This window comes from Triticum urartu, chromosome 2 (genome assembly GCF_003073215.2).
Source record: "Triticum urartu cultivar G1812 chromosome 2, Tu2.1, whole genome shotgun sequence".
Taxonomy (NCBI): domain Eukaryota; kingdom Viridiplantae; phylum Streptophyta; class Magnoliopsida; order Poales; family Poaceae; genus Triticum; species Triticum urartu.
Window position 1 is genome coordinate 587,978,930 of NC_053023.1, and position 17,040 is coordinate 587,995,969.

A 17,040-nucleotide genomic window follows, 5' to 3' on the forward strand; every position below is an offset into this window, starting at 1 on the left:
TACGGGAGGTTTAGGGGTCTGTCTTGGAGATGCCCTTAGTAGATTTTCTGACTACATTATATTGTTCGAATGTGTAGTTTGTTTTGTGCTTGTTTCGTGTACCTCTTTTTTCCTTTATATTTAGATTGGCTTGGAATTGGAACTAACCTAACTAGCCGTAGCCCGTCAAAAAAAAAAACCCCTAACTAGCCGTGGCGCTCATCCTGTCTATAAATATACGTATATTGGCCTTCCTCCGTCTCTCACCTCCGTCTCTTGATCTTTTCTTCTCAAAAGCCAAAGCGAGAGAAGGAGATACACCAAGCCTAGCCTACTCTTCTCTTGCCGCCGGCGACGCGTAGCGTAGGCATGGCGCAGCAGGAGGCTCCTCCGTACCTCAGGTTCCTGTGCCGCCGCGTACGCTTCGGGGACAGGTGCCTTGCAGATTTCTTTTGCACAGGCTGCCTGAGGGCAGTCTGTTCGCATTGCTGCCCGGCGCACGTCGGGCGTCACCACGCTAACGTGGAGGGAATCCATTATGCTCATGTACGTGTTCTTGCGAACTTTTCTTTTCTTGCTGGTTTGCAGTTCATCTTTGTGCCCCCGTGTTCTTTTGCTGATCCCAAGAAACATTCTTGTTATCGTGTATCGCAGGTCCGGCGCTTGGAGCGAGGTTTCGGACCTTCCATCCTGTACGCAGACATCAAGGACTGCGGCTACACGTTCGACAGAGTACGGCGTGCGAACTACGGGGCGGATCGCTATGTGCCGCTGCGTCGGCGCACATCGCACCATGACGCAGTTGACCAGATGTGCGGGTCGTGCAACGACCCTCTGAGGACGGGGGGTTTCTGTTCCGCTAGCTCTTGTAGTAACATAAACAACCAGGTCTTTCAGGTCCAGGATCTAGATGGATTCGAGGAGGGCGAGGTAGAGTACGCGGTGCAGATAGTGCCAGACCCGCGGGACACCCCACACGGATTCGGCCCGGGACATTGTCTCCGGTGCACCGCGGAGCGCTTCTGTTCGGTCCTGTGCAAGGTACTCACCGGAACATGTAGACGGTGGCACTAGAGTGTAGTTTGTGTTGACGCGATGCACAATTTCATTGTTTTTTTTTCTGTTTGCAGATTAACTTCATGTTTTTTACTGTACTGCAGGCATTCTCGCTCGACTGGCTGGGACGGAACCCCATGGCCTTCATTGGAGTCTGAAGAGCGAGGACGCTTTGCAACCGGACGCCAAGTCAACGAGGATTAGTTTTTTAATTTTCCTTTTGATGAGGTGGTCAAACAGGGATTATGGGCATGTGTTCTATTTTGAGGTGGTCAAACAGGGATTATGGGCATGTGTTGGGTTTAATTAGATGTCTGTTAGGGATATGATGGAATTCTACTTTGGTTATGGATAACTGGCCGGTTATTTTTTGATTAATTGGCAATTTCCTTGGATTTATTTGTTTATTGTGCGAGGGGATTAATTTTTTGGATTTTTTTGAAATTTATTTTTAAATTGCAAAATTCCCCTTCTGATTCTCCTCCGCCGCCGGTGGATCGACGTCCGGCGGACGGAACGGAATCCATTGGCGGCCCCCACCAGTCGGAGCTGACTAGGCAAGAAAGGTCCTCGCCGGCAGCTTGACTTGGTCTCCTCTCTCTCTCTCGCCCACCCCCTCTCTCTCTCGCGCGCGCATTACAACAAGCACCTTGCGTGCATCAGCAACAGCCGGGGAGGGAGCCGCGACCACCGCCGACTACGGGACCACGGCGGAATGATCGCCGTGGTAGCCGGAGCCATCGTCGAGTTAGGAGGGGGTGCTGCCGCTCCCGGAGATCCACCTCCCGCGGGGTCCTCGCCGTCAACCAGTACCCCCGCGCGCGCATGCACGCGCTGATCGCCGCCTCCAGCTTCCGCGACATGGGCGACGCGCCGCCCTCCTTTCCGGGGAAGCGCCCCTTCAAGCTCGCCCTCGATGGCGACACGAGGTGTACAGGAACTTCCTGCACGCGTTCGAGCGGATGCTGGAGTCCCGGGGTATCGTCCCGACGACCACGGTGGTCGCCGGCCGCGGCAAGGAGAGCCCGGGCCGGCCCCTGCTTCCACATGCTCCGGACGCCACCGAGGTCCCCAACCTCCTTCCTCCTTCGTGCTCCTGCACCGTTCCGCGACTACCTCCGCTCGGTGCGGCCCTCGTCCTCAACATGTTCTGCGACTGCGTGCACGCCGTCGACGAGCTCGGCGTGCCTGCCTACGGCAGTGATCCGCCGAGTTCGGAGCTCGCGGGGAGGACGGGGACGGGAACTTGGACTGCTGCGCTCTGGACAATACGTTGCTGCTACTGCGCTGTCATGCCCGCGAGGTGCTTGTTGTAATGCCCATGAGAGAAAGAGGATGAGACGGCGGAAGAAACAGTCAAAACTGCCGCGCTGTTGTGTAAGTCCACCGTCACCTTTGCGGCTTATGTTGAACCTTGTTTGCAGAAGCCACTGTCATGCCCACAATTGTGGCGATGTTATGCTTTTTACTCCGTCAGCACCATGTCACCCCTTGTTCTGCTCAATGGTGAGCTCCTGATTAGGTTTTACACATCTATTGGATGATTGTGTTGGTTTGGGTTGCGCAGGTGCCGCCGCAGAAGTGCCACGGATTTGTAGAAATGGAGACGATGCAGGAGGAGTTCAGCGAGCACGACGTGAGTATTCCCAGCCCTTTCCCTTGTGGAGCTTAGTTAGCAATGTTGTGTGTGGTTAATCAACTGAAGAAAGGAATGTGCGCATGAGCTTGTTGTACTTTAGGTTTGCTGGCTATGTCGAAACTTTATTGCTGCCTTGTTGTATTGTATGAATCTGAAGTTTATGAATATGATGTACCATGCAGGAACTCATTCACCAAATGGCAGATATACTGTACACTGAGAACATGTCTAGATGAATAGGTTGATTCTATGGCCTGAAGTGAAAAGCTTCACCCTTCACTGTTTTGATCTGCACGGACTATACGGTTTCGTGAGGAATCAAGTCTCCTTTCTCTATTTCATCATAAGGTCAAATAAACAGTTTACCAAGTCTACTAATAGACTGTGGGATTCTTTGCTTCCAAGAGATGAACCTAAACTTGCAATTATCTACTATTGCTCATTCCCGAACACATATCTAAGTAGTGGTCTAAACTTGCAAAATCCTCTGTGCTCCTCCCCCCTCCTTATTTTGTTCTGCTCTCTTGACTAACTGGACCTTGGTATTGGTGTGGTTATGTAATGTGTATTAAGCATGCAGGATGCTGTGTATTGTGCTATATTAAGGCATGCATTTGGGACTCCATTTTCCAACACGGTGACTCTTATAGATGTTTTCATCTGCAAGACACTACAGCGAATGATCTGTTTTGTACAGAATATGAGGGTTGCAGGCTTGGAAGATTTCTTTATGAGACACTGAAGATGACCTACTACTGGAAGGCAGCTTATCGGTATTCGATTCAAGTGTGCTATACACACTTGACCATAGCTTTTCTGATGTTTACTAAGTTGTTTTAGTGCTTCTGACTTTGCATAATACAACTTTTTGCAGAGTGATGAATAAATAAATATATGAGCCGGAATGTGGTAATAAGCCGGGATTTGCTGTATACTTCAGATATCAAAATAGTCAATGTGTATCTTATCCTCAGTTCTCTAAAGTATGCTTTACACACTGTTTGAAGTTATGTTTATCACATAATTTAGCTATGTATGTTTGTCATTTCTTCAGTATAACTTAGTCCTAAAAATTGTAGAAATAGTGCTCGAAACATAGATAGCCTGTTTTGTGCTTAGATCGCCATTTCTAAAATTTTAGGACTAAGTTGTACTCAAATTGCATGTAGGGTGATGGCAATTCGTAGGAGTTCCTAGGGGTGATTTGTAGTATAAAAGCACAATCTGGCGCACAAGTAAGGTTCTTTTTGGGCATGGAATCAACCTGGAAAATATATCTATTATGTTGTTTATGGAGTGTTGCCACCTTTTAAAATAACTTCAAATAATAAAGTATATATTATATTAAAAAGAAACAAAAATGAACCCTTTCTATGTATTGACATTTACAACTTTTTCACAAGTGCATTGCGAACATTTTCTGAATTTCTCACATTGATTTGATACCCAAACCAAAAGCTTCTGCACTACATATGTCCCCAACAGAGGCCTCATAGATGTGCATATAAACAATAAATTCAGTTTTGTCTTAGTTCAGGAGTTACTGTGAGGAATATACTAGTACACAAAACTATGTTTAGCAACCAACTCTTAACTCTTTAGGGTGAATTTTTGGCACATCAGATATTGATGGACTAGTCAATGGGTTTACAATTTTTCAAATGAACTTCACAAATTCACATGGCGTCTCCAATGCTCACAAAATAGTACATTGTGTGAGCATGCTAGTTCCTATATATGAATACTTCCCCTTAATTCCGCACATAGAGGACATATAGGAATAAAATATTTCTACTCCTTGTAGTATCTGAGTCGATACATTTGCAAAAATGTGTGAAGATAGCTCAAGCTGTTACAGTGGCAAAAAATGTGGCAAGATAGCGCATTCTGTTGCATTTGCAAAAATGTGGCAAGATAGCTCATTCTTGTAAGGAAGCCCGGTGTTGCTTCTCATGCCAAACGTCTTGTGGTTCGGTTCTTGAATTGTGTTGCTGTCCTATCATGCAGTTTTTTTAGAATTTCAGATGTGCAGCTGGTGCTGCATGTGCTAGACTTGTTGGCTTTATTGAGCTGAAAATTTGGTCATGTGAGCTGTGCAACACAAGTGTAGTGGCTACCTCTTTAGTGAAATGTTCATACCTGCAAGTTTTCAATAATGTGTAAATGTACATGTACATGTACAAAATGATCCACTGCATATACTTTTTATTCATATGCATCTGCCCATTTTTCTTGGTGACATTTCTGTTTCTTGAATCCAGGTATATAAATTCAGCATGGTTTCATGGACCCTAGTATCTATTACTGTCATCTGCTACTTTGTTCTTTATATTTTATTCACGCCACCTGAATTAACAGAGAAAATCATAAGTGAAGGTCTGATATCCAAAATTTTATGTTGTCCTGTACATTATTTACATATGTTTTTGAACATTTTTTATTTGCTTTTGAAAGGTTCATTGAAAATGAAGTGGAAGAATTACCAAGGTGCTTAATCAATGTATGGAATCGAAAGAATACATGGAAATCAGAAATGCCCTTATTGTGCTCAGAAAGATTACTAGTATATTTCCTGTGATTCGAAAAAGTGGTATCAACCTCGAGAAAAGGGTAAATACATCATTACTCACCATTTATGATATGCTGCTGGCCTAAAGGGGAACAAGAGGGATGATCTGAAAGTACTGACAATTGGTGTACCTGCTGCTCTCAAGGTAAGTGTTACCACTTCTTCTGCTGCCTTTTTTTCCTTATCTGGAGACAATCATTTGTTATGATTATAACATATATGTGTGGATTGAGGTGCCTGCAAAACCTATTGCTCGTAAATAGAAACACTAAAAAAAGTTATTTCCCAACCACTATGATTAACTGGAGCATAACTATTCTTTGGATCTCCTACAGGAAATTAATCTGCAGATCTCTTAGCAGCAAAAGATCATAGCGTTCATGCAAAATCTACAGAGGGTAGGCAAATGCAATGAAAACCTGATGCTCAACATAAGAAGAATGTCTCGTCTACAAAAGGATCTGATAATCTTCCTCTGCACAGAGAAATGGTTCAGGGATTGCACGCGTTGCAGATGAACCTTCAAAAAATTTGTCCAATGATGGAGTTAAAGTCTTCAAGCCTACTGCAGAACCTGAGGTACCTCTCAGTTTATAGTGTGGAAAGTAACAATAGGGTAATTTATATGAAAAGATCATGTGAGCTTGGCTCCAAAAAGGTGTTTGGAATTGCAAAAACTTCCTGAAAGGGTGTATATTGCAGTAGTATGTGTATTTGTATGTTTTCATGCAAAATTTAACATTAATGGCCTGTCCATGCGCTATAAACGATTCAAAAATAATTTCTATTTTAGCCTTTCATCCTTGTCTTTTTTTCCGCAGAAGGCAAATAGATATACTTTTTTTCACAATTTTTTGCTAAGTGTATTTCTACGTATTAAAGTTTAGGATTTCTTTTTGAAACTTTCAAACACACTTCACAACAACAACAACAACAACAACAACAACAACAACAACAAAGCCTTTAGTCCCAAATAAGTTGGGGTAGGCTAGAGGTGAAACCCATAAGATCTCGCAACCTCATGGTTCTGGCACATGTATAGCAAGCTTTCACGCACCCCTGTCCATGGCTAGTTCTCTGGTGATACTCCATTCCTTCAGATCTCTCTTTACGGACTCCTCCAATGTCAAGTTCGGTCTACCCCGACCTCTCTTGACATTATCGGCACGCTTTAGCCGTCCGCTATGCACTAGCGCTTCTGGGGGTTGCGTTGAATATGCCCAACCATCTAAGACGATGTTGGACAAGCTTCTCTTCAATTGGCGGTACCCCAATTCTATCTCGTATATCATCATTCCGGACTCGGTCCTTTCTTGTGTGGCAATACATCCATCTCAACATGCGCATCTCCGCCACACCTAACTGTTGAACATGTCGCCGTTTAGTCAGCGAACACTCACTGCCATACAACATTGCAGGTTGAACCGCCGTCCTATAGAACTTGCCTTGTAGCTTTTGTGGCACTCTCTTGTCACAGAGAATGCTAGAAGTTTTGCGCCACTTCATCCATTTGGCTTTGATTTGATGATTCATATCTTTATCGATATCCCCATCCTTCTGCAGCATAGACCCCAAATATTTAAAGGTGTCCTTCCGAGGCACCACCTGCCCATCAAAGCTAACCTCCTCCTCATGCCTAGTAGTACTGAAACCGCACCTCATGTACTCGGTTTTAGTTCTACTAAGTCTAATACCTTTTGATTCCAAGGTTTATCTCCATAGCTCTTAACTTCCTATTGACCCCGTCCGACTATCATCGACTAGAACCACATCATCCGCAAAGAGCATACACCATTGGATATCTCCTTGTATATCCCTTGTGACCTCATCCATCTCCAGAGTGAAAAGATAAGGTCTCAAAGCTGACCCCTGGTGCAGTCCTAATTTAATCGGGAAGTCATCAGTGTCGCCATCACTTGTCCAAACACTTGTCCTTAATGTACTTTACTAGAACTTTGTGTTTCTCCAAGGCCCACCACATGACATATCGCAGTATCTTATCGTATGCCTTCTCTAATTTAATGAACACCATATGTAGGTCCTTTTGCTCCCTCTATCTCTCCATGAGTTGTCGTACCAAGAAAATGGCTTCCATGGTCGACCTCTCAGGCATGAAACCAAACTGATTTTTGGTCACGCTTGTCATACTTCTTAAGCGGTGCTCAATGACTCTCTCCCATAGCTTCATTGTATGGCTAATGAGCTTAATTCCATGGTAATTAGTACAACTCTGAAGATCCCCTTGTCCTTGAAGATTGGTACTGATATACTCCTCCATTCTTCTGGCATCTTGTTTGCCTGAAAAATGAGGTTGAAAAGCTTAGTTAGCCATACTATAGATATGTCTCAGAGGCCTCTCCACACATCAATGGGGATACAATCAGCGCCCATTGCCTTGCCTCCTTTCATCGCTTTTAAAGCCTCCTTGACCTTCGGCTCTTGGACTCACCTCACAAAATGCCTGCTAGTATCATCAAAGGAGTTGCCGAGTTCAATGGTAGAGTTCTCATTATCCCCATTGAACAGCTTGTCGAAGTACTCCCGCCATCTGTGCTTAATCTCCTCGTCCTTCACCAGGAGATGGTCTGCTCCGTCCTTGATGCATTGGACTTGGTCAACATCCCTCGCCTTCCACTCTCAGATCTTGGCCATCTTATGGATGGCTCTTTCGCCTTTCTTCGTGTCTAACCGCTGGTAGAGGTCCTCATACGTCCGACCCCTGCTTCACTCACAGCTCGCTTTGCGGCCTTCTTTGCCACCTTGTACTTCTCTATGTTGTCTGCACTCCTATCTAGGTAGAGGCGTCTAAAACAATCTTTCTTCTCCTTAATAGCCTTCTGGACATCATCATTCCACCCCCAGGTATCTTTAGCTTCTCTTCTATCTCCCTTGGACACTCCAAACTTCTCTAAGGCCACCTTATGAATGCAAGTCGCCATCTTCATCCACATATTGTTTGCATCACCTCCTTCCTCCCAAGGGTCCTCCTTAATGACCCTCTCCTTGAACGCCTAAGCTACCTTCCCCTTGAGCTTCCACCACTTCGTTTGAGCGACTTCGGCACGCTTATCCCACTGGACACAAATCTGAAAGCAAAAGTTAGCCACCACGAGCTTACGTTGAGGGACAACACTCTCTCTAGGTATCACCTTACAATCTAGGCACGCACGCCTGTATTCTCTCCTCGAGAGGACGAAATCAATCTGGCTAGAGTGTTGACCACTACTAAAAGTCACTAGATGTGATTCTCTCTTTTGAAAGAGGGTGTTAGCTATGATCATGTCGTTGGCTAGAGCAAAGCTTAATACATCTTCTCCTTCTCGATTCCTGATGCCATAGCCAAAGCCCTCATGCTTCCCTTCAAAACCTGTGTTAGATGTAACCACGTGGCCATTGAGGTCTCCTCCTATGAAGAGCTTCTCACCAATTGTTACACTCCTGACCATGTCCCCCAGGCCTTCCTAGAATTCCCTCTTGGTGTTCTCATTGTGGCCTACTTGTAGGGCATACGCGCTGATGACATTGAGAACTAAGTCCCCAACTACCAGCTTGACTGGGATAATCCGGTCCTCATGTCTCTTGACGTCTACCACTCCATGCTTGAGGCTCTTGTTGAGCAAGATGCCTACTCCATTTCTATTTGCAGTCGTCCCCGCGTACCACAGCTTGAAGCCGGTATCCTCGACCTCCTTCCCCTTCTGTCCCCTTCATTTGGTTTCTTGGACGCAAAGGATATCAACACCTCTCCTCCCCGCTGTATCAACTAGCTCCCGAAGCTTACCTATCAGGGACCCTACATGCCAGCTACGTAAGCGGATCCTCCTAGGCTCGACTAGCTTCCTTACCCTTCGCACTCGTCGAGTCAAATGCAAAGACCCTTGCTCATTTTCCAGTACACCGGGGCGTTGATGTACCGCGCCACTAAGGATGCGATGACCTGATCCTTGCTCACTTGCCGCCCGACACTTGCCCATTTGACACCACACCTAGGTTCCGATGTGGCGCGTCGTTGAGAGGGTTACGCCCCAACGAAAATCTTTTGGGTTTCATCTCCATAAAAGTGTCTGAGTTTTCACGTTGGCTCGCCAAGCCTATCACAACCCTCCTCCTTTACACGGGCTTGGGACCGGCTATGTTGAAACAAGATAGGCGGAGTTAAACTTTCGAACACACTTCTTATTTAAAAATTTCAAAACAACGGTGTCAGGTGTTCTTGGTAGCACAAAAACCATGTCATCAATTTATGGTCCCTTGGTATATCATGGAACATGGCATTTACTAATGAGCCTTTTAGACTTTAGTACTCAAAATTTGGTTTGCATTGTTTCTAATCATTTTTACTGCAACAGACAAGCGTGCTGTACTCAATGCTGCAGAGGTATGTAAGAATGATGCGAGAAGGAAGAAGCAAACCTGGGAAATCTACCAGCAGGGGTCTTAATCGACAAGCTTATTGATAGAGAAGTATTTTCTCAGGCAACTGACAGTGTGCTGGACACTAGTCCCACTAGTTGGTTTGTGACGGTGTGCTGGCACCAATGGTAATGTACATCCAGCGCCATGGAAGGTATCAGCGTCCTCCCAAAGATCAACAGTGTTGGCTAGACAGTAATGGAACAGCTAATCCCACCAGTGAAGGTCAATCTGCTGACTTGATTGATTCTACCATGAAAAACAAAAAAGATCTATTCCCATTGAGGAACAAGAGAGAACAGGTAAACAAAAGAAAGGGAGACTGAAGGCCGGGATGGTTACTTGACAGAACACCATACAGACAAAGAAAAAAAAAATGTACTCGCGGTTAGTAGATAAAATTCGTTGTGTGGGTCATGAGAGGCCAGGTTTATGCGCCTTGGTTGGTTGGTAACGAATGTAATTAGGGATGCCAGGTATGGCGTCAAGCTTCACCGAATTGTATTTTGGGTCTTGTTTTGACTGACATTTCTAAACTCTTTGAATAAATACTCATTGTTCGCTCGATCGTTGGGGAGTTCAGGCCCCTGCTCGCCCCCTTGTCTCTGCCACTGTCGGTGGGCAGGCTACCTCGCATGTTTAGACCGTCACCAAGCTGTGTGGATCTGTCATCACCAGAACGCGGATCCATCCCCTCACCAGATGTGGACATGGGTTGGCGCAAGATCTTCTAACCAAAATTTTCATCTCCTTTGATGGTGGGAGACAGCACAAGGAACAGGAGGTCATCATGCAGCAATTATCAAAGAAATTCGTGCTAGGGTAGTGCAGTTATTTGAAGCTTAAGTTTATTTATGAAAGTATAAGTAGAAATTTGGCAGACATGTTTGGCTGCTTCAGCCACATGACATTGTAAGTGTCCGTTGGGATATTGATATTCAATAATAAAGAGCCTAGTAGGGGTGTTGTGAGCGGTGATACTCTTTGGGGGATAAAACAACAGTTTTACTAAAAATCAGTCATCTGTTTTCAAATTGGCGTCAGGTCGTTTTTTCAGTGATCTGCGCTGGTCTGGTGATTTTTTCAGGCCCACTTTGTCTCGGTGCGTATCTGTGGATCCGTTTTGGTCATTTCCGCGCCCGATTCGCTCTGTTTTTCCGAGGCCCTGTGGAGGCTCTGGTCACTTCTCCACCCAAATCTGACAACGTGCTCCAGCCGATGGCCGACCTACGGCGGGGGCCTCCCTTTCTTCTCTCCGTTTGCTGCCTCTCCCCTAGCATGCGTGTCCCTTCCATGGCGCCTTCTCTCTCTCCCTCCCCTCCCATGGTGCCCCTCCCTCCCTTCCCATGGCACGCCTCCCTCTCCCTCTGTTCCTCACATGTCGCCCCTCTCCCTCCCTTCTTCCTATGGCGCTTCATTCCTCTGTCTTGGTGTCTGTCCCTCTCTCTTTTTGAACCCTGGAACACAAGCAGGTCTCAAATCCTAATTATCTCTATTTTTATAGGTTAATTCAGGTTCAGTTTTGCAAATTTGCAGCAATCAAGTCCTAATCCCTTTCTGCTGTTTCAGGTTGATTGGAGTTCAGTTTTGCAAGTCTGCGGCAGTTAATTAAAAAGAAGGTGACACCAATGCTATGTGAGGTGACATTTTGTTACTTTGTTGTGTCTAAATGGAACTGAAATGCTACCGTGTGCTTATTTTTTTAAAAGTGAAAGTCATGCTATCTTGTAAAGATAGTATAATACATATTCTAGGTACTAGATGTTCTGTTTTGATTCATGGTGTCCATGAATGTTGCAGTCTTGTGTGACATTCTGCACATATGAAAATCTGCAGCAATTTGCTATAAGCAGTACCCTGAATCCCATAGTCTGAGGTCTTCCATCATTTTATTATCTCCCTATACCTTTCCCAAGTTTTTTTTTCACACAAGCCCCTGTTTCTCGCTCATTAAGCTTGTACAGCGAGTATGCATGTCAGTGTTTCAGCCTTAGTAGTTGTCAGTATCACTATGCATCAGTCATCTGCATTGTTTCATTCTTTAGTTATTATTTATAATTAATTTGCCTTACTATTTATCATTTTCCAGTTTCCATATCATTCTTCATTTATCAGTCCAGTTATTCTCCATGTTGATTTCAGTATTTCACTGATTACTTTCATTTTTTCAATTTGTCCATGACAATTTTGGCGAGAAGGCGTTGCAGGTTGGGCCGCTGGAGTAAGAAGCTGCTTCTCCTGCTGCTGCATAGTGAGTAGTGTCTCATGTCTGCTTAGTTAGTGATTGCTTAGTACTCCTTTCTTTGTTAGTGATTGCTTAGTCCCGCTTTCTTCTTTCTTACAAACTGATGCAAAGATTCTGCACATAGGCCTTCTAGTTCACGCAAACTTATCCAAATAATCCAGTCAGCCCAGTCACTATTAGCACTTCGGATCTGCACCAAATATGACATGGTGCGTGTGGCATCTATCATATTAGTATATATGGTTAGTTGTATCATGTTGGTACTATAGCAAATAGCAAATCTTGGATCTTCCACTAGTATATCTAAAGCAGAATTGCACAAGCCAAGCTGAAAGAGATAGGGAGGTAGTGTCTACGATATAACAAAGGCTAGCTCAGAGAGTGGCAGGGAGCTAGCCTAGTCCGGTGATGGACTCTCCCATGGGCTCCTGGTGGTTGCAGTGGTCGCCGTCCTCCTCTGCTACCCTTTTATTTTATTTGCTTCATTATACATTTTTGTTGTTATTCAGTTTTGAGCATGCATGGATACTTGTTTCATGGTACTTTTTAGCATATACATTCAGATTTTGTTTTCTAGTTTTTGGGGGCGAAATCGAACTTGGTAAATCACATGGAGGTTCCCCCTTGTGGGCTAGTTCAGTATGTGTTGTCATGTTTTTGTGCGGGTATTTTCACTATTTTTCTAGCTTAATATGACCTTTTGCAGTCCAGGATTCACGCCCCCCCCCCCCCCCCCCCCCCCGAGATTATGTTTGTGTTTTGGTTAGTGTTACCTGAAATCTCACTCCCATCCTTCCATGTGAGATCATATTTTTTGTTTCTCATCGTTTTGCAGCAGCAAGGGTTGTGGTTTCTATGGGGCAGAGGTCGTCTAGGGGATGCTATGAACCCAACTTAGGTCCTGGTGATGGTTTCTAAAACAGTGAGACTTGCGGGGAGAGCAGTGCTCATGTTTTAGCCTTGTTTAGTTGTATTGCACTCCAGATCTGATCTTGTTTAGTCTTTAGTAAAAAAAAATCACCCAACTGCTTCAAGTTTATTCAATCTTAGCAGTAATACAGAAAATCATTAGTTATCAGTGTTTTTGTGTTTAATCCAATCTTATCTATCATTTTTTTTGTCAGCCTTCTTTCTCCCTGTTTTTAGTTCTGTTATCTGTTTTTTTAGATCATTGGTTATCATTCATAATTCAGTGTGTTTGTATTTAGTTTATCATTCAGCTTTGTATTTATTTTTTGTCTGTCATCTTCTTCTAGTTGATCAGTCCATATTGTCTTTCTTATCGGTTTTGTCATTAGTAATTAGTTACTAGTCTTGTTTTGTCCTCTATGTTAGTTAGTTCATCAGTGTATTTAGTTTTTAGTTATAATTTATAATTATTTTGCCTTACTATTTAGCATTTTCCAGTTTCCATATCATTCTTCATTTATCAGTCATCTGCATTGTTTCTTTCTCCCTGTTTTTAGTTCTCAGTTATCTTTTCTTAGATCATTATTTATCATTCATATGTCAGTGTGTTTGTATTTAGTTTATCATTTAGTCTTTGTATTTATTTTCTGTCTGTCATCTTCTTCTAGTTGATCAGTCCATGGTCTTTCTTATCGATTTTGTCATTAGTAATTAGTTATTAGTCTTGTTTTGTCCTCTATGTTAGTTAGTTCATCAGTGTATTTACTTTTCAGATTTTAAGCCTCTTTTTATTTCTTAGTAAATGTTAGTTTATTAGTCTTGTTTTTGCATTAATTAGTTTTGAAAAACTAACCCTATCTGTGTGTTGATTCCTCAGTTTTTCTTTTATTGTTTTCAATCTTGTTCATCAGTTCCTTTCAGATTTTTTGCTCAATTTGTGTATTTTTAAAATTAAACCGTATCAGTCTTCCATTTTTTAGGTCGATCAGTTTCATTCTTTGTTTTAATCTAGGTGTATTTGTTTATATCTAGAGCTCCCAATTAACCTGATTTATGAGAAAAGTTTTCATGGTCCAAACAACGCCTAAATTGGTTTCGATTATGAGGCTATGCCTTTTTTAAAATTATGGTTCTAAAAGCCAGGGCACACGTGCAACGAATTTTTCAGTGTCACGCTAGCGAAAGCCTTTTCATTAATGTGTTCACTTATTAGGTCTTCAGTCATTCGATTGTCATCTTGAGTCGTTGTAGTTCACTTATTAGGTTTACAGTCTTCTTTTCTCTTCTGCTATCTGTTTTATTCAGTCATTATTGTTCAAATTTCCTCTAATTTTCTTCATTTTATTCAAGTATAATTTTTCCTTGATCTTCTTTTGCTTAGTTACTCTTAGTTCTAGGCCATACAGAATGCTTAGTCATTCTTAGTTTTAGTAAATCTTCATTTATCAACAGTTTTTTATAGTTTGTTTTTACGTATAATTAGTTAACCCTAGTTGTACTCATATTGGATCTTACATGCTTATTCCTATCTAGTTTTCGGTCAGAGACCAGATGAAAGTAGTTTTCAGACCAGTATTACTACATATAGAAGAAAGGTCAGCCAGCATAGCGCTGCAAGTTCCACATTGTGTGCTCGCGCTAGGGATGGAATGGAAGTGTCATAAATTATATCATGGGATCAGTGCTCCTTTTTCTATGAGCTTGTATCATTTAGCTATTATTCAGTTTCTTGGAGTTTAGGCTTGGAATGGATTCGCTATACCATGGATCATGTGTTAACTTGTATCAGTGTTGTACTGGCCTCTCATACTTTTATGATTTGGATGAATAAGGTAACAAATTTCTTCTTTTGCATCATTGTCCTTTCATACATTTCAGATTTTGATGAATTGCAGGAGATCCTTATATTATTTCTTCAGTGTTTTATCAGTCAGTGAGCTAGAACCTAGTTCTTGGTCAGTTTAATCTTTCTTCGGTTTCTATATGTTCCTAGGTGAATTATCAGTACTGTTCAGTGTTACATTCGGTGTTTCATTACTTTCTTTCTTCAGATTTGTCCATGCTTTTCAGTTGTGATATATGGCACTTTTGCAAACTGTTTTTTTTTCTTCAGTTCTTCAAATTTTCTATCCAGTTTTTTTTCATTGTCTTATATCTCTCACTTTACTTCATTTGCTTTTTTGTACTCGTACTAATTCTCATTTCCTCATTATTATTCTTCAATCCTTTCTTTTTATATGACTTACCACTCTTTCAATCTTTCGCCCTTGTCATTTAATTTTTGCCAGTCTTGTCATTTAGCCATTCTTTTCTTATACTACTGTAGTAAGTTTGAGTGATGCAATTTTGAGTTTTGGTTCGCCTTGTCAATTGTGACAGCGGGGTCATTCTCAGTTCCTGATTTTTTTTTCTTGCAGGGTGTTATTTAATTGAACGGTTCAGAGTTTGAAGATGTTACTTAGGGACAACCAGAATTGTTCGATATTTCTCTGAAAATAAAAGAACCGCTTGATTATATAGAAGACAGGTGTCGACCATTGCTGAATTTTTTATTGAAAAGGCAGTAAGTATTTTAGGGTACCACATAGTGAGAAGACACACAATACCAGAGAGCAAGTTGCGTCAATCTCTGAGAGATCATCAAAGTTCAGTTCGACTACTGTACGACATGTCACCTTCTGACATCAGCTGAACACTGCTATCGACATGTCACCTTCTGACATCAGCTGAACACTGCTATAACTAAATGCCAGTCTATAGTTGGCCAGCTATCCCTGAATAACTGGAGAAGGCAGGTCCGTAGTTTGGGTATAATCTAGTTTGAGTACTAAACAGAAGTGTATGTACACAGCAAGGTCTTTGTTCAGGTTCAGAGATACTTGTACTGTTTAGGTTTCAGAGACACTTGTAAACCATTAACTGAATTTAGGATTCTTGTGTCCACGGCCAAGGTCTATCAGCACAAAAGGCCAAGGTCTATCAGCACAAAAGGCCAAGGTCACTAGTTTATTTTTTACATCTTTGTTTCAGTGTTGTATTCAGTCATCTTTCTCTCTATCATTGGTCATTCAGCTTTCAGTTATTAGCTTCATGATTAGTCATCTCTGTCTTGCATTGTTCTTCAGTCATGTTCAGTGTTATTCAGCGAACAGAGGTAACTGATATTCATGTTCACAGTATTATTATTTAGAATGTTACAGCTTTTGAGATTTTTTGTTTTTCTGCATGTTTCGAAATGCATGGCAGGAAGTAGTACGTGCAGCCTTTTTGTTTTTGAACAAGCAAAGGGAAATAAACATGCATGCTGGGGCAGATGGGTCTTCGGTGGTGCGGGGCTTTTTTGGGGTGTGTGGCTTGGTGTGTTCTGATGTGGGCTAACAGGTTTGGAGTCAAGCCCGGCAGGGGGAATTCGACTTAGACCGGGGATGAAAACAGTCTAATTTCCCCGAGCTGGGATAGAAACCCAAAATCAACTCAAGACACGTGGCAACAAATCATAGGACAGAAATTCGACCTAACCCCAAATAAAAATCAGACGACTTGAGAATAGACAGACCCTAAAACAATGTACATATGGCTATTTAATACTTCATCCGTCCTAAAATGTAAGACCATTTTTGATAGAGATTTGCATGCCTGCCACGACTAGATGTGGCTCTTGTGGTATTTTTTTTCTCTAATACACAGGAGTGTACGTACTTTATATTGAAGAAGAGGATGGGGACAAAAGCCCCTCCACGCTGATGGTTGCACTCTCTGGATCAGCTTGTCCGCGGTCAGAATCCTCCCAAGGGACAGGTGTCAACATAATTTTTTTACTTTGCTTTCAGCCAAAGCCTTCCAGAAAGTTTGAGAGCAAGTGCTCGAGTAAGAGCCCCAGAACATTGCCTTGTAGGTTGAGCGCGTCGTATACATTCCATCCGTTGTCCAACACCAGGAGACGACATCTTGGTCTGTGGTATTTGCACCTCTCTGATCAACAACCATAATTTGATGAATTCATGAACTAACTCAGTGGTGTTGACCTGACGGAGCGCAGAAATCCATTTGCTCCCCTGTAGGGCTGTGCAAACAGAGATGTTCCATTTGAACTTGTGGAACATGCTAGAAGCGACCTTAATAATCTAGTTCACATCGCCATGTGATTTAACATCAATAGTTCACATCACCATGTGATTAGTTCACATCGCTATGTGACTAATACCTAAAGGGTTTTACTAGAGTCAATAA

At 42.7% G+C, this 17,040-nt stretch overlaps 1 long non-coding RNA gene across 17 annotated transcripts; it reads left to right on the plus strand.

Annotated features, from left to right (window-relative positions):
* The first annotated feature begins 874 nt into the window (after nucleotides 1–874).
* Nucleotides 875–15,867, plus strand: LOC125538961. 17 transcript variants are annotated; one of them, XR_007296590.1, is made up of 12 exons: nucleotides 880–1,020; nucleotides 1,140–2,412; nucleotides 2,603–2,671; nucleotides 2,857–3,447; nucleotides 3,549–3,657; nucleotides 3,844–3,909; nucleotides 4,936–5,050; nucleotides 5,129–5,388; nucleotides 5,579–5,822; nucleotides 9,593–11,128; nucleotides 11,226–11,296; nucleotides 11,855–15,867. It is a non-coding gene; the product is annotated as an uncharacterized LOC125538961 (long non-coding RNA). The 17 variants fall into 17 exon arrangements; XR_007296592.1 differs by having other exon boundaries at nucleotides 876–1,020; nucleotides 3,549–5,050; nucleotides 9,593–10,132; nucleotides 10,240–11,128; XR_007296598.1 differs by having other exon boundaries at nucleotides 876–1,020; nucleotides 3,549–5,050; nucleotides 5,579–5,641; nucleotides 5,727–5,822.
* The last annotated feature ends 1,173 nt before the right edge of the window (nucleotides 15,868–17,040 follow it).